Here is a 26,087-nt window from a genome sequence, read left to right as displayed (position 1 = left end):
GAAGCGTGCTGCTAGATTTGTTACCGATACGTTCCATGTTCCGTGAATTGAAACGGGAATCCCTGGAGGGGAGAAAGTTTAAAGATCAGCATTTCCGACAGATAGCAGAACGATCTTACAGTCACCAACATACTTTTCGTGTAAGGACCGTGAAGATAAGAGAAATCATGGCTCTTAGATATTTTTTTCTCGCTCCGTCTGTGAGTGGAATATTAAAGGCACCCTTAGTACTGTTGCTGACTTGCGGAGTAGGTACAGGGTTATTACAAATGATTGAAGCGATTTTACAGCTCTACAATAACTTTATTATTTGAGATATTTTCACACACATACTAAAACTCAAAAAGTTTTTTTAGGCCTTCACAAATGTTCGATATGTGCCCCTTTAGTGATTCGGCAGACATCAAGCCGATAATCAAGTTCCTCCCACACTCGGCGCAGCATGTCCCCATCAATGAGTTCGAAAGCATCGTTGATGCGAGCTCGCAGTTCTGGCACGTTTCTTGGTAGAGGAGGTTTAAATACTGAATCTTTCACATACCCCACAGAAAGAAATCGGATGGGGTTAAGTCGGGAGAGCGTGGAGGCCGTGACATGAATTGCTGATCATGATCTCCACCACGACCGATCCATCGGTTTTCCAATCTCCTGTTTAAGAACATCATGATGGAAGTGCGGTGGAGCACCATCCTGTTGAAAGATGAAGTCGGCGCTGTCGGTCTCCAGTTGTGGCATGAGCCAATTTTCCAGCATGTCCAGATACACGTGTCCGGTAACGTTTTTTTCGCAGAAGAAAAACGGGCCGTAAACTTTAAACCGTGAGATTGCACAAAACACGTTAACTTTTGGTGAATTGCGAATTTGCTGCACGAATGCGTAAGGATTCTCTACCGCCCAGATTCGCACATTGTGTCTGTTCACTTCACCATTAAGAAAAAAAAATGTTGCTGCATCACTGAAAACAAGTTTCGCACTGAACGCATCCTCTTCCACGAGCTGTTGCAACTGCGCCGAAAATTCAAAGCGTTTGACTTTGTCATCGGGTGTCAGGGCTTGTAGCAATTGTGAACGGTAAGGGTTCTGCTTTAGCCTTTTCCGTAAGATTTTCCAAACCGTCGGCTGTGGTACGTTTAGCTCCCTGCTTGCTTTATTCGTCGACTTCCGCGGGCTACGCGTGAAACTTGCCCGTACGCGTTCAACCGTTTCTTCGCTCACTGCAGGCCGACCCGTTGATTTCCCCTTACAGAGGCATCCGGAAGCTTTAAACTGCGCATACCATCGCCGAATGGAGTTAGCAGTTGGTGGATCTATGTTGAACTTCGTCCTGAAGTGTCGTTGCACTGTTATGACTGACTGATGTGAGTGCATTTCAAGCACGACATACGCTTTCTCGGCTCCTGTCGCCATTTTGTCTCACTGCGCTCTCGAGCACTCTGGCGGCAGAAACCTGAAGTGCGGCTTCAGCCGAACAAAACTTTATGAGTTTTTCTACGTATCCGTAGTGTGACGTGACCATACGTCAATGAATGGAGCTACAGTGAATTTATGAAATCGCTTCAATCATTTGTAATAGCCCTGTACATGACGGCGGGAACACGAGCCACGCACGGGTCAATAGTGTTACTCGAAATTAACACATGTAATACGGCTGTAAAGGAGAAGTGAGACATAGACAGTGACTCGAAAAATGTAGTTTGCGCTGTAACTGCAGGCAGATTATTTCAGGATGCACTGTGCGCTTCGAAAGCGCGCAGCTACAGGCAGATCTATCAACGTGTGGCCAGCTGTTGTCAGCGCTGCGAGCGGCGAAAGGGCTCCCAGTTTCCCGCTGCGCATTAAGCAATTTAAAGACCGTTTCGCGTGCCGCATGCGATCGCTGTTAGCGCAACGTGTTCCAGACACACACCGGTATCTCGTCCTGCCCTCACGATTTTCCCGTGTTTCCTGCCCAGCAGGGCAGGCGAAAATTTGCGGCCACTACGGTTTAAATGATAGTGCCAACTAATTCAGAAAATACCCCTGCAACACCATTTTTCAATATCTGCAGCGTGATAAGTTTTGTACTGATGTGAGGGTAAGGTGTTTGACGGAAAGTGCATACAAATTTTTCGGACGATGAATCACCATAACTGCTATCAGCTACTTTGCGTTATTATTTTCTTCCACGCTTCATCAGGCTTCACTGAGGCATTCTGAAGACGATGCGACAATTTCTTTACTGTTATTTTCCATTTCATTTTCGCCACTGCTCCTTGATACTTTCACTGTGTTTCCTCAACTCAGTCCACTTTAAACCAATTCTCTTTCCCTTTCTCCTTCGTAATCCTTTCACTTGCGTTCTAAAACCGTCTCCGTTGTTTCTTTACAAGCAGCTCCGGATTTCTTGACTTCAGCATGCTGTTCACTTCTTTTGCAAAGGGTATTTTAATCAACGCTACACAAATGAAAAATAAAATGTCTCTGGTTTCTTACTGTTTCCAGTACACTTTAAAATTTTTCCAAATTTTTTCTTTCCAATATTTTTAGCCGCCCTAACGTATTACGGTACTAAAAACTCACTTTGCTATACGAATTCTGTAAAGTAGTGGTTTCTTTTACGATTACTGGCACTCGCCAGCGCAGAAGACAGCTCGTCAGTCGTGGGATCTCCTTCGGCGGAGACTGCTACGCCGTCAATTCTAACCTGTGATTGTGCTTTTTGTGGGATGCCAGTTGCCCCAGGTTAGTCTCTGTATTTACGGAGGGCAAGATCTACAGCACTGACACTTCTCATTAATGGATCATGATTGATTATTATTCAAATATTCACACATAATGTTGAAAGATAGGTGGACTGATAAGGTAAGGAATGAGGAGGTTCTACGCGGAATCGGAGAGGAAAGGAATATGTGGAAAACACCGATAACGAGAACGGACAGGATGATAGGAAATCTGCTAAGACATGAGGGAATGACTTCCATGGTACTAGAAGGAGCTGTAGAGGGCAAAAACTGTAGAGGAAGACAAGAGATTGGAATACGTCAAGCAAATAATTGAGGAGGTAGGTTGCAAGTGCTACTCTGAGATGAAGAGGTTAGCACAGGAAAGGAATTCGTGGCGGGCCGCATCAAACCAGTCAGTAGACTGATGAGAAAAAAAAATCACACATTTACACCAACTGTTACAACAGTCGTCATTGCTTTCTTAGTTTTATAGGAACTTTTAGATCTAACTTCCGATATATGATACACATGTGCCGCTCTCCGGCACGCAATAGACAACTAAGTTACGCCCGATATACAGTACAACACGTCTGGCTCTGAAGAACACCCCAAACAGTGTGACTACCACATGTTCACATATAAGCAGCGCACGATACTGAGATACGTGTCTGGCCATCCAGAACGCCCGAAACAGAGTGAGTAGCGCAGCCGAAGTACTTCGTCTCCCAGGCGCGCCAAAGCGACCCGAAGGTGTCCGAAGCACTTACTCTGCAATATCGTTACTCTTATGATTCTTAAAATTATTAAAATTAATGAACAAAAACGATAGACTCGTGGGGTAATCATGAGAGGTTCTCATGCTAAAATTGCGTTAAATACAACGAAAAGTATGTAATAATTGATAAGAGAACTTTGTACCAAATGCGAAGGAAGTTGACCTCCTCCTTGCAGCGGTGTACCGTAGGTCTCTAGAAGAGCGTAGCTTTCCAAAAGATTGGAAAACGGCACAGGTCATCTCCGTTTTCAAGAAGGGAAGTCGGAAATACGTGCAGAACTATAGACCTATATCTCTAACGTCGATCAGTTGTAGCATTTTGGAACACGTATTATGTTCGACTATAATGACTTTTCTGGAGACTAGAAATCTACTCTGTAGGAATCAGCATGGGTTTCGAAAAAGACGGTCATGTGAAACCCAGCTCGCGCTATTCGTCCACGAGACTCAGAGTGCCGTAGACACGGGTTCACAGGTAGATGCCGTATTTCTTGACTTCCGCAAGGCGTTCGATACAGTTCCCCACAGTCGTTTAATGAACAAAGTAAGAGCATATGGACTATCAGATCAATTGTGTGATAGGACTGAAGAGTTCCTAGATAACAGAACGCACCATGTCATTCTCAATGGAGAGAAGTCTTCCGAAGTAAGAGTGATTTCAGGTGTGCCGCAGGGGAGTGTCGTAGGACCTTTGCTATTCACAATATATATAAATGACCTTGTGGATAACATCGGAAGTTCACTGAGGCTGTTTGCGGATGATGCTGTAGTATATCGAGATGTTGTAAAAATGGAAAATTGTACTGAAATGCAGGAGGATCTGCAACGAATTGACGCATGGTGCAGGGAATGGCAACTGAATCTCAATGTAGACAAGTGTAGTGTGCTGCGAATACATAGAAAGAAAGATCCTTTATCGTTTAGCTACAATGTAGCTGGTCAGCAACTGGAAGCAGTTAATCCCATAAATTATCTGGGAGTAAGCATTAGGAGTTATTTAAAATGGAATGACCATATAAAACTAATCGTCGGTAAAGCAGATGCCAGACTGAGATTCATTGGAAGAATCCTAAGAAAATGCAGACCGAAGACAAAGGAAGTAGGTTACAGTACGCTTGTTCGCCAACCGCTTGAATACTGCTCACCGGTGTGGGATCCGTACCAGATAGGGTTGATAGAGGAGGTAGAGAAGATCCAACGGAGAGCAGCGCGCTTCGTTATAGGATCATTTAGTAATCGCGAAAGAGTTATAGAGATGATGGGTAAACTCCAGTGGAAGACTCTGCAAGAGAGACGCTCAGTAGCTCGGTACGGTCTCTTGTTGAAGTTTCAAGACCATACCTTCACCGAGGAGTCAAGCAGTATATTCCGCCCTCCTACGTATATCTCGTGAAGAGACTATGAGGATAAAATCAGATTAGAGCCCACACAGAGGCACATCGACAATCTTTCTTTACACGAACAATACGAGACTGGAATAGAAGGGAGAACCGATACAGGCATTCAAGGTACCCTCCGCCACACACCGTCAGGTCGCTTGCGGAGTATGGATGTAGATGTAGATGTAGATGTAGATGCTAATTCACGTGTATCAAGCTGCATCAAGGCGAGCTTCTAGCAAAACAACGTTCTGGTGGCCACAGCCAGGAATGTCACACTACGCTACTCGAAGGCCGAATGTATTCCGTGAAGGGAAGCACTTAGGAAAAGAGTACAGTGCGACGATAACAGTGACAGATGAATGTACCGTGTTCAAAGATTCGGCTGAGTACGCACATGCAACATTATGCCTCGCCACACCATAACACCTGGAACACCAAAACGATCACATTCGACAATGTTGGACGTACCCTCATGTGGTGAGACATGGGGACACGTAATGTACCCTAGAATGGTGTGGAACATGATCGTCTTGATGGCCCAGGTATGGGAAGACATCGTGTTGCCTGGGCATACTTTCTTCAGATCTATGAACAAGGTCTCACTGGTCAGCGTTATTGTGATACTATACTCCTTCGGCAATTGCTTCTTTTCAGGGGTGCTTCCGGTCAACAATGCGCGAACACATTGTACAGCGCAAGTGGAGTAGCTCTTGGAACGAGAGGATTTCCGGGTGATGGACAGGTCTGCCTATTCCCCCGCCTTGTTTCCCATCGAGTGCGTGTGGGACAGGATGGGGAGACGTATTTCAGCTCGCCCACATGTACGAACGACTATCCAGTAACGCTGATGAAGGAACAGAACGCCGTGTCACAAGTACTCCGTCCTAACCTTGTAGCCAGCATGGAAGCACCTTGCAGAGCACGCACTACTCTTCGACGTGATTACGCACCTTATTAGGAATCATGCCCAGTCTTTTGCGATGTACTGCGATGTACAGGGGGCGATCTTAAATTGTGGTGACTAAAGTGTACTTATTATCCTTGAATTCAATTCAAGTGTCATTTCTGTTCGTCTCAGTGCGTGTTTAGTTTAGTTACTTTCTGTACCATACAGTAGTAGCAGTGTTTTCTATGTACATTTCAAGTATCATCGAGCTAGATTACTTGGCAGTGATACATAACGTGAAAGTTACTTTGGTCCTTAAACTTTGCCCACTACTGCATTCAGAAGTTTATATACTTGCACGTCTATTTCGACAAAGATGGGTCTTTTATTTTGATTGATCCTGGCATTTTCCTGAAACACGGAGAAACTACATCAGGAATGCTGGTTGGCGATTAGAACCTCCACATTTTCCAATAGGTCATTCTGTTTAAAACAGAGCAACGTCAATCGTTTTATCCATAGTGTACGACACTGTTTTGGTTATACGTTGTTTTCTCCAAAATAACTAATTCCAAACTATTTTATTGACTAATTCCTCCCAAATATTTGATCCTGGAGGTTTCCTATCACAAAAATGTCTTTTTAACAACAAAAGAAAACAAACATTCATCCATTTTTCATACTCTCAGATCTGCTTTACTGAACATCTCTTCCAAGAGACTGACTTGCATTGGATAATTCTGAAACAAATAGAATACCAAATGTTGTGACAGACGCAAGAGTCAAAGGAATTAGTAGGAGCGGTATGGTTATGGTATTTAGGCCTAAAGGTCTCCTCGCTAGTCTACCTATGCAAACCTCTTTATCCTTACGCAGTATATGTATGACACAACTTAATCCAATTCCATTCAGTATCTCTTCGTTGCGTATCTAGTCTATCCAACTGGTCCATCTCTAGCATCCCAATTCAAAATATTGTGTTTTGTTCTTGTCTGTAGGGATGCACTGTTTATCTTCAAGTTTCACTCCCACTTAGGGCTACACTCCAGATACTTTCGGAAAACTTTTTCTAACAGTTAAGTTTCTATGTTGTTGTTGTTGTTGTTGTCTTCAGTCCTGAGACTGGTTTGATGCAGCTCTCCATGCTGCTCTATCCTGTGCAAGCTTCATCTCCCAGTACCTACTGCAGCTTACATCCTTCTGAATCTGCTTTGTGTATTCATCTCTTGGCTTCCCTCTACGAGTTTTACCCCTCCACGCTGCCCTCCAATACTAAATTGGTGATCCCTCGATGTCTCAGAACATGTCCTACCAACCGATCCCTTCTACTCGTCAAGTTGCGCCACAAGCTCCTCTTCTACGCAATTCTATTCAATACCTCCTCGTTAGTTATGTGATCTACCCATCTAATCCTCAGCATTCTTCTGTAGCACCACATTTCTAAAGCTTCTATTCTCTTCTGGTCTAAACTATTTATCGTCCACGTTTCACTTCCATACATGGCTACACTCCATACAAATACTTTCCGAAACGACTTCCTGACATTTAAATCTATACTCGATGTTAACTAATTTCTCTTCTTCAGAAACGCTTTCCTTGCCATTGCCAGTCTGCCAGTCTGCATTTTATATCCTATCTACTTCGACCATCATCAGTTATTTTGGTCCCCAAATAGCAAAACTCCTTTACTACTTTAAGTGTCTCATTTCCTAATCTTATTCCCTCAGCATCATCCGACTTAATTCCACTACATTCCGTTACCCATTATCCGTTGCTATAAAATGTTAAAATATTTCTCTTCTTTTTTTAAAATCTTTTCTTACTATTGTCAGTCTGCGCTTTATACGTTCTTCATCGTTAGTTATTTTACTAACCAAAGACTGCTTTAAGTGGCTAATTTCTTATCCTGTTCAAAATGGCTCTGAGCACTATGGGACTCAACATCTTAGGTCATAAGTCCCCTAGAACTTAGAACTACTGAAACCGAACTAACCTAAGGACATCACACACACCCATGCCCGAGGCAGGATTCGAACCTGCGACCGTAGCAGTCCCGCGGTTCTAATCCTGTTCGCCTGATTTAATTAGACTATATTCCATTATCCTTGTTCCAATTTTGGTGACGTTTATGTGATAATCTCTTTCCAAGATACTCTCCGTTACACTCAGTTGCTGTAAGTCCATTGCCATTTATGACACAATTACAACATGTGCAAACCTTGATTATTGTCTTTATCCTTCACCCTGAACTTTAATTTCCTTTCAAAAATCCTCCCGCGTTTCCTTTACTGGTTAGTTTGTTGGTTGGTTGGGGAAGGAGACCAGACAGCGTGGTCATCGGTCTCATCGGAATAGGGAAGGTTGGGGAAGGAAGTCGGCCGTGCCCTTTCAGAGGAACCATCCCGGCATTTGCCTGGAATGATTTAGGGAAATCACGGAAAACCTAAATCAGGATGGCCGGACGCGGGATTGAACCGTCGTCCTCCAGAATGCGAGTCCAGTGTCTAACCACTGCGCCACCTCGCTCGGTTACTGGTTAGTTCATGTACAGGACAAACTATATCATGGATAGGGCACAACCACGTTTCCTTTCCTAATGCTTGTCCCTTTCACGTCCGACTCTCATAATTGCAGTCTGGTTTCTGTTTATGTTTTAGAGAACTTTTCGCTGGCTGCGTTGTACCCCTGTTACCTTTAGAAATTCAAGGGTTGTATGTCAGCAAATTAAGAAAAACTAAACTTAGAGTATCCACTACAAGTGAAACCGGACGCTCAGGGTGATTACTGTGGTGTCGTTCGAAGAGCGAGGTGACGAGGCAAGGGTGGTAACTCGCGACGGAACCTGAAGTAAAGATAGTCGCTGCCAGAACCAACGACCAATGAGGGACGGTGGTGTATACATTCCCAGAAGAGTTTCCATACGCCGCCCTACCATCAGACTTACTTACGGCAGAGAGGAGTGCCGATCAGCCCAGTCAGCAGTCATCGCCAAAGATGAGTTTCCTCTCTCTACCGAGCTAGCAATGCGAGAATTGTGTTAGGCTGAACTCTGCGTAAAAATTTCTAGTCATCTGTACCGTCGTGAGAAGAGACTAGTATCTTGTTGTGTATGAAGTGATACATTAATATTCAGTGATAGTTATAAATGCTCATGACATACCTGTGGACATAAATTGTAATAAAATATTAAACTATTTTATCTTTTTCATCTCTATAAGTTAAAGGCAATGTCCTGACTGACTCATGATCGCCCAGCCTAAGCCGCTAAGAGTAGAAACTTGAAATTTGGAAAGGTGTGGATCTTATCATGCAGGCGTCGTTTAAGAACGATTTTTTCAAAATTCAACCCTAAATATAAGGGATGAATGCTTTTTTTAAAAAAAAAATGTTTCTATTAGGGCAATTCTGAAGCTACACCTACGAAAATTGGTATTTCGTTTCTCGTTAAGAAGTGAAGAAATACGTGTTTCATCATTTTTGGAAATTTAACTCTATGGGGTGAAATAGTGGCTGACAACTGTTTTTGAAAATATATCATTATTAAAGAAATACTAAAGCAAATTTAAAGCTAAATCTATTTCGCTTCCCGGTTACAAACAACAAACACGTATTTCAGTGATTCTGGAAATTAAATCCCTAGGGGGGGTGAAACGGGGAATGAAAGATTTTCTGTAATTTGTTCAGTGTGCAAGCATTTTTGAAGGTTAATTTAGAAATTTTGTATCTGGCCTCTCTGTTAGAAATAAAACATACGCATGTCACTGTGTTTAGAAATTCATCCCCTAAGGGGACGAAATATGGAGTGAAACGTTTTATGAAAGTATTTAATTGCGAAAGCATTTTTGGAGCTAAATCTTTGAAAGTTGGTGTTTGGCTTCTCGGTTAGACGAAAAACTAATGGGTTGAAATAGGGTCAGACTGATTCACTAGCTCATCGGCCAGCCCAAGCCGCTAAGGATAGAAACTTGAAGTTTGGAGAGGGTGTGCGCCTTATATTGTAGGCATCATTTAAGAAGGGATTGTCCGAAATTCTACTCCGAAGGGGGTGAAGTAGGGGATGAAAGGCTGTTTGAAAGGTGTCGCTATTAAGGGAATTTTGAAGCTAGAATTACGAAAACTGTTATTTGGTTTCTCAGCCAGAAAATAAAAAACACATGTTTTAGCATTTTCGTAAATTCAACCACTAAGGGAGTCAAATGGTGGGTGAAAGTTATTTTGAAAATAAATAATTAATCAGGAAGTACTAAAGGGTTGTTAAGACTACATATATGGTAACTGGTATTTGCCTTCTCGGTTAGCAATAAAAAACGTGTTTTAGTATTTTCGGAAATTCAACACTTAGGAGAGTGCGAAACTGGATGAAAATTTTTAAGAAAATATTTCGTTACATTAAAAAAATTAATGTTTCACATATGAAAATGGGTATTTCACTTCTCGGTTAGATATAAAGAAATATTTGTTAGGGACTGGTAGTTGCTGTGGAAATATCTCCACAAGGACCCAAAAAGCATGATTAACAAAAACTTAAGACTCCAGCTACCAGAGTCGCTTTATGGTCAGAAGTATATTCGGAAAATACAATGCTTACGTGGCCTTATTAGTGTGGAAAGATTAGAATGTCTTGCAATTTGTGAGCAACATAAAAATTCTATTTAATAAGAACAAAAAAAATCTACGCGAGCAAAGCAGCGGGCGCTAAGCTAATGTATAGTCAAGTGAGTGATATAATGTTTTGTGTATTCTCGGCCCCTCCAGGAGAACTCCCCACTGTATTGCTAGGGGGTTATTTCGTCCGGTACAACGGTTCGCCACGTATCCGGAAGCGAACTGGTTTCGGATTAGCGAAAGTACAGACAGTGTCGACCGCTTCAGACAACTGGGGGGGGGGGGGGGGGAGTGTCGAATGTGGAAGAAGAAAAAGAGAGCGGTCTCTGGGTATTTGAGGGTTATGTGATGGAAAGTCCGAATGGAATGAAATAACTCTGGCTGCTCGCTCAGTTCCGGACAGTGACGGAAGCGGATGCGTGCTCGCTTTGCTGTTGCAGTCGCTGACAGAAGCAGACTGGGAGGAAAGCTGTGTGTGTTCGGTGAGCTTCGCGCTGCCCGGTGAGGTGGGTAATCCGCGGCGGCATCTGCAGCTGACGGCAAACGCTGCTATGCTGCTGGTCCGGCTCAAAGCGGCGCCCGCGCCAGTAGCCGGGCTGCAGTCAGAGAGAAGCAGGTCCTTGAGGCCCCGCCAGCAGCCAGCAGCCAACAGCCACCTGTTTAGCAACAATGGGAGCGGCCCACCTGCTCCTTGCGTTGCTCCCACCAGACTGCCTCGAGGACCTCCGCTGTTTGATACTGCTCTAGCATACTACCCCGTGCCTCGAGCTTCCGTTTGAAGCCACGCCAGACGAAGTTGCCCGCCCTACTCGAAAGCGGTACGGTTAGATGGTTGATTCTGATTTAAGGCACCGCTAGTGGTAAGGGTATGGAACAAAAATACCTTTTTTGAGGAGAGTTCTCAGTAGGACCTGCGATAAAATATCGAAAGGGCGGTATTCTTCCCTCATTTTGTCATTTTTCCCTGTGAGGTCTCTTCCTTTTTTCTGTTCATGTTGTTCCCGATTTTTTCTTTTTTTCTTTATTTTATATTACTTTTTTCGTAATTTTCGACAAATATTTGAAGTTGTGGTTTTTAAACTGTAGTAGCACATAATTTTACTTTCACTGTGTTAAGGAGTCTTACTATTTTTTGAGCTTTCATCACGACAAGTCTTTCTCTTTGACTGTGAGAAGCAAGTATAGATGGTACAAAGAAGTCCGACTGCACTTCGGGGGTTGCGAAGTGAATGGAGTAACAGGATATCCAATATGAAGAAACAGCACACTAGCTGCGTTAAAAAACCATTTTTAACGTAACTACTGCGCTAATGGAAAGCAGGTGTTGACAGATGTGAAAATTACCGAACTATCAGTTTAATAAGTCACAGCTGCAAAATACTAACACTAAATAATACTAACACTAATACTAACACTAAAACTGGTAGAAGCCGACCTCAGGGAAGTCAGTTCGAATTCCGTAGAAATATTGGAACACGTGAGGCAATACTGACCTTACGACTTATCTTAAAAGAAAGATGAAGGAAAGGCAAACCTACGTTTCTAGCATTCGTAGACTTAGAGAAAGCTTTTGACAATGTTGACTGAAATACTCTCTTTCAAATTCTGAAGATGGCAGGGGTAAAATACAGGGAGCGAAAGGCTATTTACAATTTGTACAGAAACCAGATGGCAGTTATAAGAATCGAGGGGATGAAAGGGAACCAGTGGTTGGGAAGGGAGTGGGACAGGGTTGTAGCCTATCCCCGATGTTATTCGATCTGTATATTGAGCAAGCAGTAAAGGAAACAAAATAAAAATTCGGAATAGGTATTAAAATTCATGGAGAAGAAATAAAAACTTTTAGGTTCGCCGATGACATTGTAATTCTGTCAGAGACAGCAAGGGACTTGGAAGAGCAGTTGAACGAAATGGACAGTGTCTTGAAAGGAGGATATAAGATGAACATCAACAAAAGCAAAATGAGGATAATGGAATGTAGTCGAATTAAATCGGGTGATGCTGAGGGAATTAGATTAGGAAATGGGATGCTTAAAGTAGTAAATGAGTTTTGCTGTTTTGGGAGCAAAATAAGTGATGATGGTCGAAGTAGAGAAGATATAAAATGTAGACTGGTAATGGCATGAAAGCGTTACTGAAGAAGAGAAATTTGTTAACATCGAGTAACCATCTATGGAAGTGAAACATGGACGATAAATAGTTTGGACAAGAAGACAATAGAAGGTTTCGAAATGTGGTGCTACAGAAGAATGCTGAAGATTAGATGGGTAGATCACATAGCTAATGAGGAGGTATTGGATAGAATTGGGGAGGAGAGGAGGGACATGTTCTGAGGCATCACGGGATCACAAATTTAGCATTGGAGGGGAGAGTGGAGGGTAAAAATCGTAGAGGGAGACCAAGAGATGAATACACTAAGCAGATTTAGAAGGATGTAGGTTGCAGTAAGTAATGGGAAATGAAGAAACTTCCACAGGATAGGGTAGCATGGAGAGCTGCATCAAACCAGTCTGAGGACTGAACACAACGATAACAACAACAACAACTGCGCTATTTCTTCAAATTGCCATTTCTCAATAACAGTTGCTGAAACTGATGAATAAAAATCTAAATGACAAGATTGGTCTTTGGGGGTGGGCGGAGACGTATGAGGGGAAATGCTGACGTAAACGGCACTCGGTGATATCAACAGTAACTGCAACGTTTACTTCACCAAGCAATTTCGACAACTGATAGGTCGCCGGCGTTTGCAGAAATGAAAAAAACAGGGATATCAAAATGAAGTGTTCCTGACCAACGCGATACGTGACGAAACCGAGCGACAGATCTGTCGGACAATTTTTATAGTGCCATTTACCTGCAGTTATTATTGTTAGGAAAGTGGTTGTTGCCAATCGCGAACGTGCATCGTTTTCTTTTCAGTTCTTGCTTTAAGTGGGATAAGCAGGCTGCTAGCTTGTTGATGTACAGAATATCTAATAATAAATCAACACTTAGATATGCAACTCTACAACTGGCAGTATATTTACGGTGGCAGCCGATATTTTGTTGCCAGATAAGCCGATATTGTCTCTGTCGCCATATCGATAATTGGTTTCGGTATTTCGAGGGCAGTCAATGATACCTTTAAAATATCGATATGTCGGTTTCTCGATATTTTTAAAAATATCAACAGTACTGAAACTTCCTGGCAGAATAAAACTGTGTGCCGGACCGAGACTCGAACTCGGGATCTTTGCCTTTCGCGGGAAAGTGCTCTACTGGCGGAAGTAAAGATGTGAGGACGGGGCGTGAGACGTGCTTGGGTAGTTCAGTTGGTAGAGCACTTGTCCGCGAAAGGCAAAGGTCCCGAGTTCGAGTCTCGGTCCGGCACACAGTTTTATTCTGCCAGGAAGTTCCATATCAGCGCACACTCCGCTGCAGAGTGAAAATCTCATTCTGCTATCAACAGTACCATTTCACAGCCTTACACAGGGTGCCCAGCGATGAAGTCCCTCATTTTAGAATAAATATCTCGAAACCCAACATCGATAGACGAGAGCAATAGACGAGAGCAACAAATCGCACGTTTATTGTGAAAGCTGCAACAATTTTATAAAGAAGATTCGAAATATTTCGAGAACCTGTTAACAGAAGGCGATGTAATCCCAGTACTTTGGTGCCTACAAATACCGCGCCACAGCTCAGAGCCATCAGTTCCATCGTTGAAACGTGAAAGGAGGTCAGACCACCGCACGGAGTGGTTAAAAGCATGTAGTCCATTGAACAACGTGTTTTTCTCGTACTGGAATACCACAGGTTAGAACACAGTCCTACATCAACGAGGCGCGGTTTTCAAACACTATTTAATGTTCCAGAAGGATCCGATGCTGAAACCATTCGCAAGCTCTTAGTCTCATGCCAACGGACTGACAGCATGACTGATGATCTAGCACAAAATGTACGCTCCAGGCGAATTGGATTACTTCTAAAACTGTCGCCACGGTTTCTGGAATTATTCAGAAAAATATAAAAACCCAAGGAAATCCGTCTGATGAACTGCTGATTTGAAGCGTTCCAGTACGCAGAAAAAACTGGGTGACAATCGTTGAAGGTTAATAAATTCAGCAATACAGAGTGTTTGTAATCTTCCTTTTTCAAGGACACCACGAATCGTCTCGAGTATGTAACAGAACGTTTTGTCCTTCGTCTCATATATTTGTAAGACTTGTCTGGTTATTCCAATAACTGATGATACAGGGTACTGTACTAGCCAGGTTCTTCTCTAGACAGCTATAGCCCATTCACATGCATTCGGCGTCTTTTTAATGACAAACTACGTAATGCAGCATTCGTCTCTAAGTGGTGTCGTGGCATCCACCCCGCATTAGGAGGTTAAATTCTAACCTACGTCATACATAGAATAGATTCTAGCCTATCTTAAACTCGTTGACTCCGCCAAAAACTGACGAAGGGATTGGACTCACTGTGATTAACTGTCGGACGATGTTACAGTCGACCTGTGCGACGGCATCTGGAGACTGTTATCGGTGCCACTGTGGAACGCAGCTGTATAGAAGCTAAAGGACGAAATCAACACGGAGCGGCAAACCAGCGACTGCAGCGTGTCCATTAAACTATTTGCGACGACCGCCAAGTAACGACAGATGAATTGTGTCCCCAGTTATCCAACGGCAAAGGATATTTGACGTCTTACTGAAAAATTGGGCTACACCACGATTTGTGCACGTTGGGTATCACACACATTGACCGACAAAAATAAAGAAGCGAGGAAAGTAATTGCACGCATTTCGTTGCTTCACTTCAGTATTTATGGGGAGGGGGAGGACTTCTTGGTAAAAATTAGCAGCGTTGTCTCAGGCGTCTTGTGATGGCTCGCGTGGCTCTCCCTCACTTCCCCCCCCCCCTCCCCGACGGAGGTTCGAGTCCTCCCTCGGGCATGGGTGTGTGTGTTGTCCTTAGCGTAAGTTAGATTAAGTACTGAGTGAGTCTATGGACCGATGAACTCAGCAGTTTGGTCCCACAGTCCTTACCACAAATTCAAATTTTTGGTGAAAATTAAGAGTGGAGTCGAGATTTTAGTCAACGGATGAGGAAGAAGGGGCATGATTTTTACCGCGTAGATACGTGTGCTCTTTTTTTCCAAGGTGAAAGGAAACAGTGGACAAGTATGATGAATATACTGAAAAGTGGCACATAAATCTAGAGCGTTGAAAGTGTTATCCTATGCGTATGGAATTTATTTCTCTTGCAAAATAAAAAAAAAATATGGAGGCATTAATTTCTGATTGACGCTTGTACAATATGTATAAGAAACAAGTGGAAACAACGAGAATGGAAGACAAAAACGGCACATGAGAGAACCAACGATAGATAAAAGTAATGTGGATTAGCAGGAAGGGGATTACCGATAAACTTGATGTCAGAATTGGTGATCATGTAACAGACGAAGTGAAAGAACCTTCAGAACTGGGAGCTAAATAACATATGGGAAAAAAAAAGGAGACTGGAATAGGTGAAGAGGGTACTCTTTGTTAAAAGATGTCTACTACTATCAAACACAGGCCTAAATTGAAGAAATTTTGAAAATATGCGTCAAAAATCGAAGCTTTTGAGATGTGTTGCAAAAAGTATCTGGAAAATTAAGTGTAATCACAAGACAAGAGGAGGTTCGCAGGACAGCCAAAGAAATGAATATGTTGAAAACAATGATTAAAACAAGGAACTGGGGGACGAGACATGTGTTAAGTCAAGGGAGTTATTTTTATGGTACTAGAGTGAGCCGTGAGGGCAGCGTAGGAACCCTTCGTAAATATGGAAACAGGAAATAACCACCAAATAATTGAGGGCTTTGGTCGTATGTGTTACTCTGACATGAAGATTTTGGTACACGAGACGATATCTTAGTGAGTCGCACCAAACCAGTCAGAAGACGAATGGCCACCATGACTGCCAGCTTTGTTTCAGTCACCATAATCGCACTTTCGTTTGTAGTGTGCACTTTTAGTGGAAGATTTAAAGCCTGCGTACAGCTGTAATAAACTGAACATCCTCTGGAATGCATAAATATTGCATGCCACGGTCAATATTTTTGACCTCTGCTGACAATCACTGACCAAATTACGGTTCACCAGTCTTGGCTCTGTCATGTTTCAGGAGGGGCCTCGGTTACTTGTAGACACCGACGTCTCAAACGACTGCTCTAAGATATACTTGAAGCGTCATCGTATTCGTGTTGGCGAAATTACTATCACTGCGATTAGAGGACCACCATCCAAGGGGTTTACTCGTTAACCTATGTCACATATCAAATGGTTCAAATGGCTCTGAGCACTATGGGACTCAACTGCTGTGGTCATAAGTCCCCTAGAACTTAGAACTACTTAAACCTAACTAACCTAAGGACAACACACAACACCCAGCCATCACGACGCAGAGAAAATCCCTGACCCCGCCGGGAATCGAACCCGGGAACCCGGGAGTGGGAAGCGAGGACGCTACCGCACGACCACGAGATGCGGGCTATGTCACATATCAGTGTGGTCAGCGTGCGCCTCGCGTGGTACTGGTTACTCCGCAGACAACATTTGTGATTAACATCGTCAGGTCTATGAATGCCTTTGTCGTAGTGTTTTCGTAGTAGCCTTGGAGGGTTCACGGATTGTAGTGAAGCAGACAACAAGTATGGACGTACACGTCAGGAGATGACTCAGCGCACTATACATACCAGCTCGTGAAAGTATCAAATATTTGCTGTGTCCTATCTGTACCAAATCAGAATAAAAACACGAATTTACTATGATAACCTCCATAACCTGCGTTATAAACAAATGACTGTCGAAATTACTACTACGATCGCCTTAACCTCGGCTCGTAACTGGTCAATTAACGTCATAGTGACGTCAGTCCGTCAGATCGTATATTCATTTCTGCGATTCTAAGAGGGCCCGTTAGTAAAAACCCTGCACATTTCTCTTTAGCCAATAGCCAGTATCCATGGGCCATTGCTGTTATAGCCGCCGAATTGGTTAAATTTGTACCGACTCACTCATGACAAACTTCAAGTGTGTTGATGAGTATAATAAAATTTTTACTTCGAGGAAGACAGATTTACGTTAATCGTTAGGCTGCGACCATCAATGGTAGATTCTTCTTCTTCCCTTGAGAGACTGCAGAGACATTCGCTGAGATGTTTACGTCCCAAAGGGGACCATAGCATCTGTCAGCATGACGTCACACAGCAAGAATTTGGGCAGTTGTTTCTGATGGAGGCTGGCGTCGAAAGCCCGTGTTTTTATTCTTGGGATGGCGTAGAAAGCCCGAGTTTTTACTCTATGTAACGAGGTGGCAACACCGACTAAGCGCCATACAGCGATGTCATCGCAAGAAACTACTTTGCCACAGTAAGAATGAAATGCTTAAACGCTTTTCACACCCACCCAGTGTTTCACATGTTCATAGCATTATTTATCTTGTGGTAGTGTCTTCATCATAAGCAGCTACTACACGAACGTCTTCTGTAATCTGTTTCATGTTTTTGTTTTCCCCTGTTATTTCCCCTTCTACTGTTCCTTCCACCGCCAAATTAAATATTCATGTAACTTGTAGCAAATGTCCCACTAAACTACCCCTTGTCTGCTCCGGAACGCCCTATACTTGCAATGTTAAAATAACGCTTATAAATTACATCTTTCCTCACAAAGTATTTGAGGTAGGAAGTTGAACTTTTTACAGATTATTTATTGGAATATGGGCTACAACTTAACACAGGGATTTTACAAAATTTTGGTTCAGTTATTAAAGATGATTTTTTTTCAATTGTAATGAAAATTCACAACATTTTTTTTGCAATTTTTTATTTATATATTCAGAAATATACAGTTTTTTGGAAAAAGGCTGTGTTAAATTATGCAGAAGGTAATGTGTAACATTTACTGAAAGTTTGAAACAAATATGTTTGGAAGATCCTTAGAAAACATGTAAATAGTATGAGAAAATAAAAGATTTGGGAATCGAGCGACAAAGATTGGATTAACTTTTTAGTGCATTCCAGGTCCATAGGATGGATTATCTTCATCCTCTGCAAACTCCTCCTCCAGCTTCCTCTTGTTCCTCCTCCTGTTTACTCTTGCTTGTATTTCTAGACTCTTTACAACCCTGTCTGCAGCCCGAAGGCGTTCCTTGTCTAAAGCAAGCATCGCTCGTACCGTGTTAGAACCTATCTTCATTCCCATATTTCTAAATACCTTTCAACTTACAATGTTGCCATCATTGAAAGTCGCAACAGCAACTTTACTTTCACTCATTATTATACTTCAACAAAACAGAGACTCAAGAAACAAAATTAATTACGAATATTTTCGAGATAACGACAGAGTAAATAAACATGAAACAATCGACAATCACACCAGCGATATATATTGAACCATCACAGGTTAGCCACAACACATACTTTATCTCATATCACTAAAATGTACCTGATGAACACGGACGTTAATAATAACACCATTTGACAGCAGTTTAACAGCGCCACAGTGGGTCACGCCCATGTAGAACACATTTCAAAAAAAATTTAAAAATAGTTGTAGTCTTCGGAATTGAATAAATTATATATCTATTAAAAGGTAATAGTCTGCAGATTCAGAAAACGCAAAAAAGTAAAAATTGAACTTTTCATGATTTTGAGCCTTTCCGGAGAATTCTTCGCGACGTCCCACAACAAATTCCCAATTTCATCAACAGAAATTTGCCGAGAAGAAAATGTTTTGCATTATTTACTGAACGCCCTTCATAACTCAAAAGTCCGCAGCTCGTGGTCGTGCGGTAGCGTTCTCGCTTCCCACGCCCGGGTTCCCGGGTTCGATTCCCGGCGGGGTCAGGGATTTTCTCTGCCTCGTGATGACTGGGTGTTGTGTGTTGTCCTTAGGTTAGTCAGGTTTAAGTAGTTCTAAGTTCTAGGGGACTGATGACCATAGCTGTTAAGTCGCATAGTGCTCAGAGCCATTTGAACCATAACTCAAAAATTTCTGGAATTTAAAGACCGCTGCCTTCTAAGGAAATGGCGCCCTGTAAGTCTGAACTGGATTTACTGGTACACACAGGGAGCAATAAAACATTTGAATTGTGTAACTTGACGTCACGACCTCAATGCCAGAAATCTTCCTCAGTCCGGAGACTGATCTGATGCAGCTGCCCCCGTTAGTGTGTCCTGTGGAAATCTCTTAATGTCTGATTAACTGCTGCAAGCTACTTCCATTCGAACTTATTTCCTGTATTCAAACGTTTGTCTACATCTATGTTTCTTATGTCCACCCTCTCTTCCATTGCGAAATTGCTATTCCTTGATGGTTTAAGATGTGTCCTACCATCCGCCGAACTCTTCATTTAGTCAAGCTGTGCCATGAATTTCTATCTCCCACCTACCCACCCCAATTAGATTCAGTAACTCGTCATTAGTTATTGGGTCTACCGTCCTGATCTTCAGCATTCTTCTGTAGCACCGCATTACAGATGCTTCTCTTCTGTTCTTTTCTGGGCTATTCGTCGTATTCATCGTACCGGGCTGTTCACTGCACACGTTTCACTTCCGTACAAGGCCACACTTCACACAAATACCTTCAGAAAAGAATTCCTATCGCTTTCTATTCGGCCTGGACAAATTTCTCTTTTTCGGGATCCAGTTATTTTACTGCCCAAGTACCAAAATCCACCTACTACTTTTAGTGTCTCATTTCCTAATCTGATTCTATCAGCGTCTCCTGATTTAATCCGAGTACGCTGCATTACCCTTGTTTTACTTTTGTAGATGTTCATCTTATATTTTATTTCCAAGACACTACTCATTCCACTCAGCTGCTCTTTCTAGTCCTTTGGCATCTCTGAAGAAATTTGCTTCGCCCTAGACTGAGTTTCTGTGCTACTTTTACCATTAAAAAAAAAAAAATCTTTTAGTACATTTTTCGAAGTTTACTTTTATTTATCTGTTTAATCTCGGGACCTAGTACTAACGATGAATCTACTCGCACCAGTAGGTTTGGAACTAGTCATCTCTTTTGTCGAGCACCGTATAAGTGCGATGTAGTGACCTCAACGATAGACGTGGCTAATACACGAATATCGCAACCGGGTAATCGCCACTGACGTTTCGCGATGTTATCAGTGTTGCAGCGCTGGACATATCAGCAGGTAGGCCATGACAGGTGCCACAGCAGCAGTCCGTCGTGATAGAGGGTGCGTTTAGAAGCGTATCCCTGCCAGCGTTCCCGCACCATCCAGCACTGCGGGTCCATTTACGTAATTACAGCGGCGAGAGCGCCTGGGGTCACCAGTAGGCAACCGAATGCCCAGCAGCCTACAGCGTACCTGTTACTCGTTCGCCGACGGATCTAACAACGTATTCCATTACAGGATCCTGTTGCTCTGACAGGCATTTTTCCTGAAATGCTTTATGGAAGACAGCTAGTCGAACTGTAATACTCTCAACAAGCAAAGTGACGCAGTTGCACGACACTGGACTAAACGTGCACACAATTTTCTAAATAGTGTTGGATGAACAAGGACTTGATAAAACTGTGTGATAAAAACTTTCCAAAGCCAAGATCGCATAAAAACAGCCTTATTTACGAACAACCGGTTTCGGCAGACTTTGCTGTATCTTCAGGTCTTTAAAAAATTTTTAGGCCTGACGATGACAGCAAAGTCTGTCGAAACCGGTTGTTTGTAAATATAGAAATTTTTATGCGATCTTGGTTTTAGAAAGTTTTTACCAAGTAAAACAGATCGCTCCTTCCGAATTCCCAACATGGGAAAATTCAGCCAAAATTGTGTGACGGACTTTGAAGTTCGTTGGCTGCTTTGATGTACCCTCACTGGCATTACATAAAACGTCGCTACAGCGAAGGCATCATTTTCAATTGGGGATACCTTATTCTGTAAGCCTATAATCGTCTCCCGACACCACATGAAAGATGCCTGTCTAGAGGCTTCCAGGGGTCAAAAAATTTGATTTTCAGTACTTCATATAATTATCGGCCAAATTTAAACATTTTAAATGCTGTTATAATATTCTAATTAAGAAGTACAACCTTACATTAAATGTTAAACACGACACGTCAAGTATTATAGTTGTAAACTGCGTATATGTCTTGCCATATGAGTTCATGAAGGATGTCTATAATACTCACGTTTTGATGGAACCTACCTGAGCCAAATCTAGCAGTCGGACTCTAAATTGCTTCAGTTAATGGTTCAAATGCCTCGGAGCACTATGGGATTTAACAGCTGTGGTCATCAGTCCCCTAGAACTTAGAACTACTTAAACCTAACTAACCTAAGGACATCACACACATCCATGTCCGAGGCAGGATTCGAACCTGCGACCGTAGCAGTCGCGCGGTTCCGGACTGCGCGCCTAGAACCGCGAGACCACCGCGGCTGGCAATTGCTTCAGTCTCAAGAACGGGGCGCACCAGTGTTTTACATACGGTCTCCTTTATGGATGTGCTACAATTTCCTAAAATTGTTCCAATAAACGAAATGCAAGTATTTGCCCTCTCTACTGCCGTCCTTACCTGCTCATTCCATTTCATACCGCATCGCAAAAAGTTATGCCCACATATTCAGTCTCGGTCACTGTGTCAATTATCACACTATTAGTGCTGTATTTGAACATTAAACGACTGTTTTCCCTACTCATCTGGGTTGACTTACGTTTTTGTACATTTAGAGCAAGCTGCCATTCATCATGCCAAGAAGAAATAAAAAAAAAATCTTTCAAATGGCTCCGAGCACTATGGGACTTAACATCTGAGGTCATCAGTCATCTAGACTTAGAACTGCTTAAAGCTTTCTAACCTAAGGACATCACACACATCCATGCCCGAGGCAGAATTCGAACCTGCGACCGTAGCAGCAGCGCGGTTCCGGACGCTGCTCAGCCTGTCCTGCTATCCTGTTCCATCACACTTCGCTGGGTCACTCTTGACGATAGCATTATCTCTGCCGTCGGGTACAGCGAACTGGGTAAGAAGTCTTCCAGCCACTCAGATATCAGGAAGCCAAAACCGTATGCTCTGACGTTCGTTAACATCCTGCATTATGGATTTACGAAAGGATGCTTCTTTCTCATGGTAAGCCATTGTTGAATCTCTTTTACTCTCACCACTCAGTAGGGATGCTTTTGTCGACCGTCACAGAGTTCATCGCTGGCAGAACAACAACCGCGACCAAATTTCATGAATTAATTCATAAGTCTTTCATAAAGATAAAATTTTGAATAGGACTGGGGCCACAGTCTTGATAAAATTACTGAAAGTTTTAATTCCGTACTGGGTGCATCGAAACCTTTGGTCTTTGTATATCACGATTGCTGTTTAGACATTTTTCTCATCAACAGGTAAACTGGAAGCAACCAGCCCCCCAAAAAATTAGACAAAGTTTACAAATTAGGCCGTAAATAAAAATAAGCAAGTTAAATTACTTGCATGGGGCAATGGTACCCACTTAACAACATTAAGTTGTTATTTCAGTCTGTTCAGTTGTGCCCTTGTATGTGTATGGGTCACTGGTTTTCTTCAAAAGAAAAAAAAAAAAAAAAAAAAGGTTGACATGGCTCTGAGCACAATGGGAGTTAACTTCTGAGGTCATCAGTCCCCTATAACTTAGAACTACTTAAACCTAACTAACCTAAGGACATCACACTCATCCATTCCCGAGGCAGGATTCGAACTTGCGACCGTAGCGGTCGCGCGGCTCCAGACTGTAGGGCCTAGAACCGCTCGACCACCCCGGCCGGTCTGGTTTTCTTCGTTTTTACCTGAAGTTATTACCTTGCTTACGCCTATGTTCACGGGCGCCATTTTGTTGTGACTGGGCAATCACTTAAATATTTTTATCTTATCACTCACCTGCTGTTATCAGATGCGCTATACTTAATAATATTTGTCATTACTTGCTTTCAACGAGAATGTTCATATTTGGCCTGTGTTCCCGTTGTTATATTATTTTTGACAAGTGAATACTGTGCTTATGTTTATTTTGACATGTAAGTTGACTCACTATTTTGCATTACATTTCAGAATGTCGTTCCTTTTTACTCGCAAGAAACTTTAATTTTGTTGTTCGACGTAACAGTCATTGTAGATCCGTATCTAGCTACGTGCTTAGATCTTACTTGTTTCTATTCACATGTCATTATTATCTATGAACTTCATTTTATTTAATACAGTTTTTCATCCTTCTGTTCCTTCCTGTGTACATGTACGTAAACGTATGATATCGATTATGACTGAGTAGCGTCTTTACGCTCTCAGGTTATGCTCGCAGAATGTGACATCCTTGTAACTTTTCCGTATGTTTTTCTTCCAACATACTCTTTACATTGCATTACGGGTGTATTGTGAACATATTTTTATTATCATGTTAAGTGTTTGTCACTTTTTAACCTGTTGTAACATGTGTTCTCGCGTGGCGTGCGGAAGAATGAGCGGAGTTATACCACCATATGTTGTTGATTTTATACTATTCGGTACCATGTTGAAGTACATGACAACTTCATGTTGTTAAGCGGGTACCATTGGCACCTAGTTCTATATACTTATATTTCTTTATGGTCTAATTCATAAACTGTGTAACTTTTTGGGAGGCTGATTGCTTCCAGACCACCTGATGATGACAAAAAGTCGAAGTCGCGATGTACAAAGAATAAAGGTTTTTCCTACAGCCTAATCTGAACGAAGCGATTCGTGCCACTGTGGTGGAGTTATGTGAGTTATGTCTTTACGAAAACCGTAAACAGTCATCCAAAGAAAACATGAACATAACGGTTACATTTTGTTCACAACAGTGTTAGTATAAAGACTTGCTGTAAATAAATTACTCGGCCAACTTCTGAGCTGCTATTGTTTTAACAACAGCGAATGAAAAAACTTTAAAATAATAGAAATGTCACGTCAACAACGCCGTCCATTGACCGTTTGTAAAAACGTAAACATGGCAGGTGTAGAGATCGCTGGTAGTTGAACACAAGTTTGTGGAGCGCCGAACTGCTAGGGAGAGAAAGGGTGCTCGACAGATCTGTCTGGAACGCGACACTGGAAACAGATTTATGAGTAATTCGGGGCGTGATTACGGATTCAACAACCAATTAAAAACGCATTATCCGGCTCATTCCCGGACTTTACACATCTGGGAGCGAAGCGCTGGGGCCGCACCGGGTCGATAGAGGGCCAACTCGGCGTTAGCAGTCCTGTATTTTTTTTTCCTTCCCACTGCTGGATGTTGCACAGTTCGGGAAGCAGCAGCCATTTTCAGAAATCCACATGGCTCGGGTAGAAGACGAGTCACTTACTGAAACTAGGTACGGTCACACCGAAAAAAATATTAAAAGGGTGCACCGGTCCCTTTGAAGCGTTGTGGGTGGTGTAGAACTCTTACCATGCCGCCGACGAAAGTTATGGAACTGAAGTGGTGTGTATGATGAGTAAAAAAAATTCTCTGTATTCTTGTCACGTCATTTCAAGGTTAGATTAGATTCAGTTTTTCTTTCATAAACTCAAAAATTAGATGATTCTTATGGGTGTGGAACAAGTCAGAAAGTAAAACACAAAAAGCGTAAAACTATGAATATAGTACTGACTTCCCTGATCATATGTCAGACGATTGTCAACATACGTGCATACATTACAGTAAACAAGAACTGCCAGTATTTGCAGAATTAATACACTATCAGAATGAAACATAGTTATGCACTTTTAATAAATTTATCATACACGAAATACCTAATGTTGACTGTTGTGACCAAGTGCTGTCAAAACTGAAATCTAACAGAAATGTTTACTTAAGCTGGTTAACAGTCCCTCTTAAAATATTCGTCTATAGAGCAGAAGGAGTTGTCTATCAAAAAGTCATTCAAACTCTGTTTAAGCTGTGGATTATCTGAAACCAAGTTTTTAATGGTTGCTTAAATTTATTGAAAAATGAGTGTTTTGGACCAAGGTAAGTGATGTTACGTATTTATGTAGATTGTTCTTATTTCCACTGTTGACACTATGTACTGAGCCATTGGTTAGAAATATAGGCATATTACTTGCAAAAAATTTCATCAAGAAACAAATATACAGAGAAGAAGAGGTTAGAATACACAGTCCCTTGGACATGTTTCTATATGACGTTCTTGGATTTATACCACAAATGAGTGATATTATATGCTTTTGCACCTAAAAGTTTTTGCTCGGTTTGGCCCCAAAATACACTCCTGGCAATGGAAAAAAGAACACATTGACACCGGTGTGTCAGACCCACCATACTTGCTCCGGACACTGCGAGAGGGCTGTACAAGCAATGATCACACGCACGGCACAGCGGACACACCAGGAACCGCGGTGTTGGCCGTCGAATGGCGCTAGCTGCGCAGCATTTGTGCACCGCCGCCGTCAGTGTCAGCCAGTTTGCCGTGGCATACGGAGCTCCATCGCAGTCTTTAACACTGGTAGCATGCCGCGACAGCGTGGACGTGAACCGTATGTGCAGTTGACGGACTTTGAGCGAGGGCGTATAGTGGGCATGCGGGAGGCCGGGTGGACGTACCGCCGAATTGCTCAACACGTGGGGCGTGAGGTCTCCACAGTACATCGATGTTGTCGCCAGTGGTCGGCGGAAGGTGCACGTGCCCGTCGACCTGGGACCGGACCGCAGCGACGCACGGATGCACGCCAAGACCGTAGGATCCTACGCAGTGC

The sequence above is a fragment of the Schistocerca cancellata genome, chromosome 1, assembly GCF_023864275.1.
Source record: "Schistocerca cancellata isolate TAMUIC-IGC-003103 chromosome 1, iqSchCanc2.1, whole genome shotgun sequence".
In the NCBI taxonomy this organism is placed as follows: domain Eukaryota; kingdom Metazoa; phylum Arthropoda; class Insecta; order Orthoptera; family Acrididae; genus Schistocerca; species Schistocerca cancellata.
The sequence above is the reverse complement of the archived record's forward strand: the minus strand, read 5'-3'. Positions refer to the sequence as shown.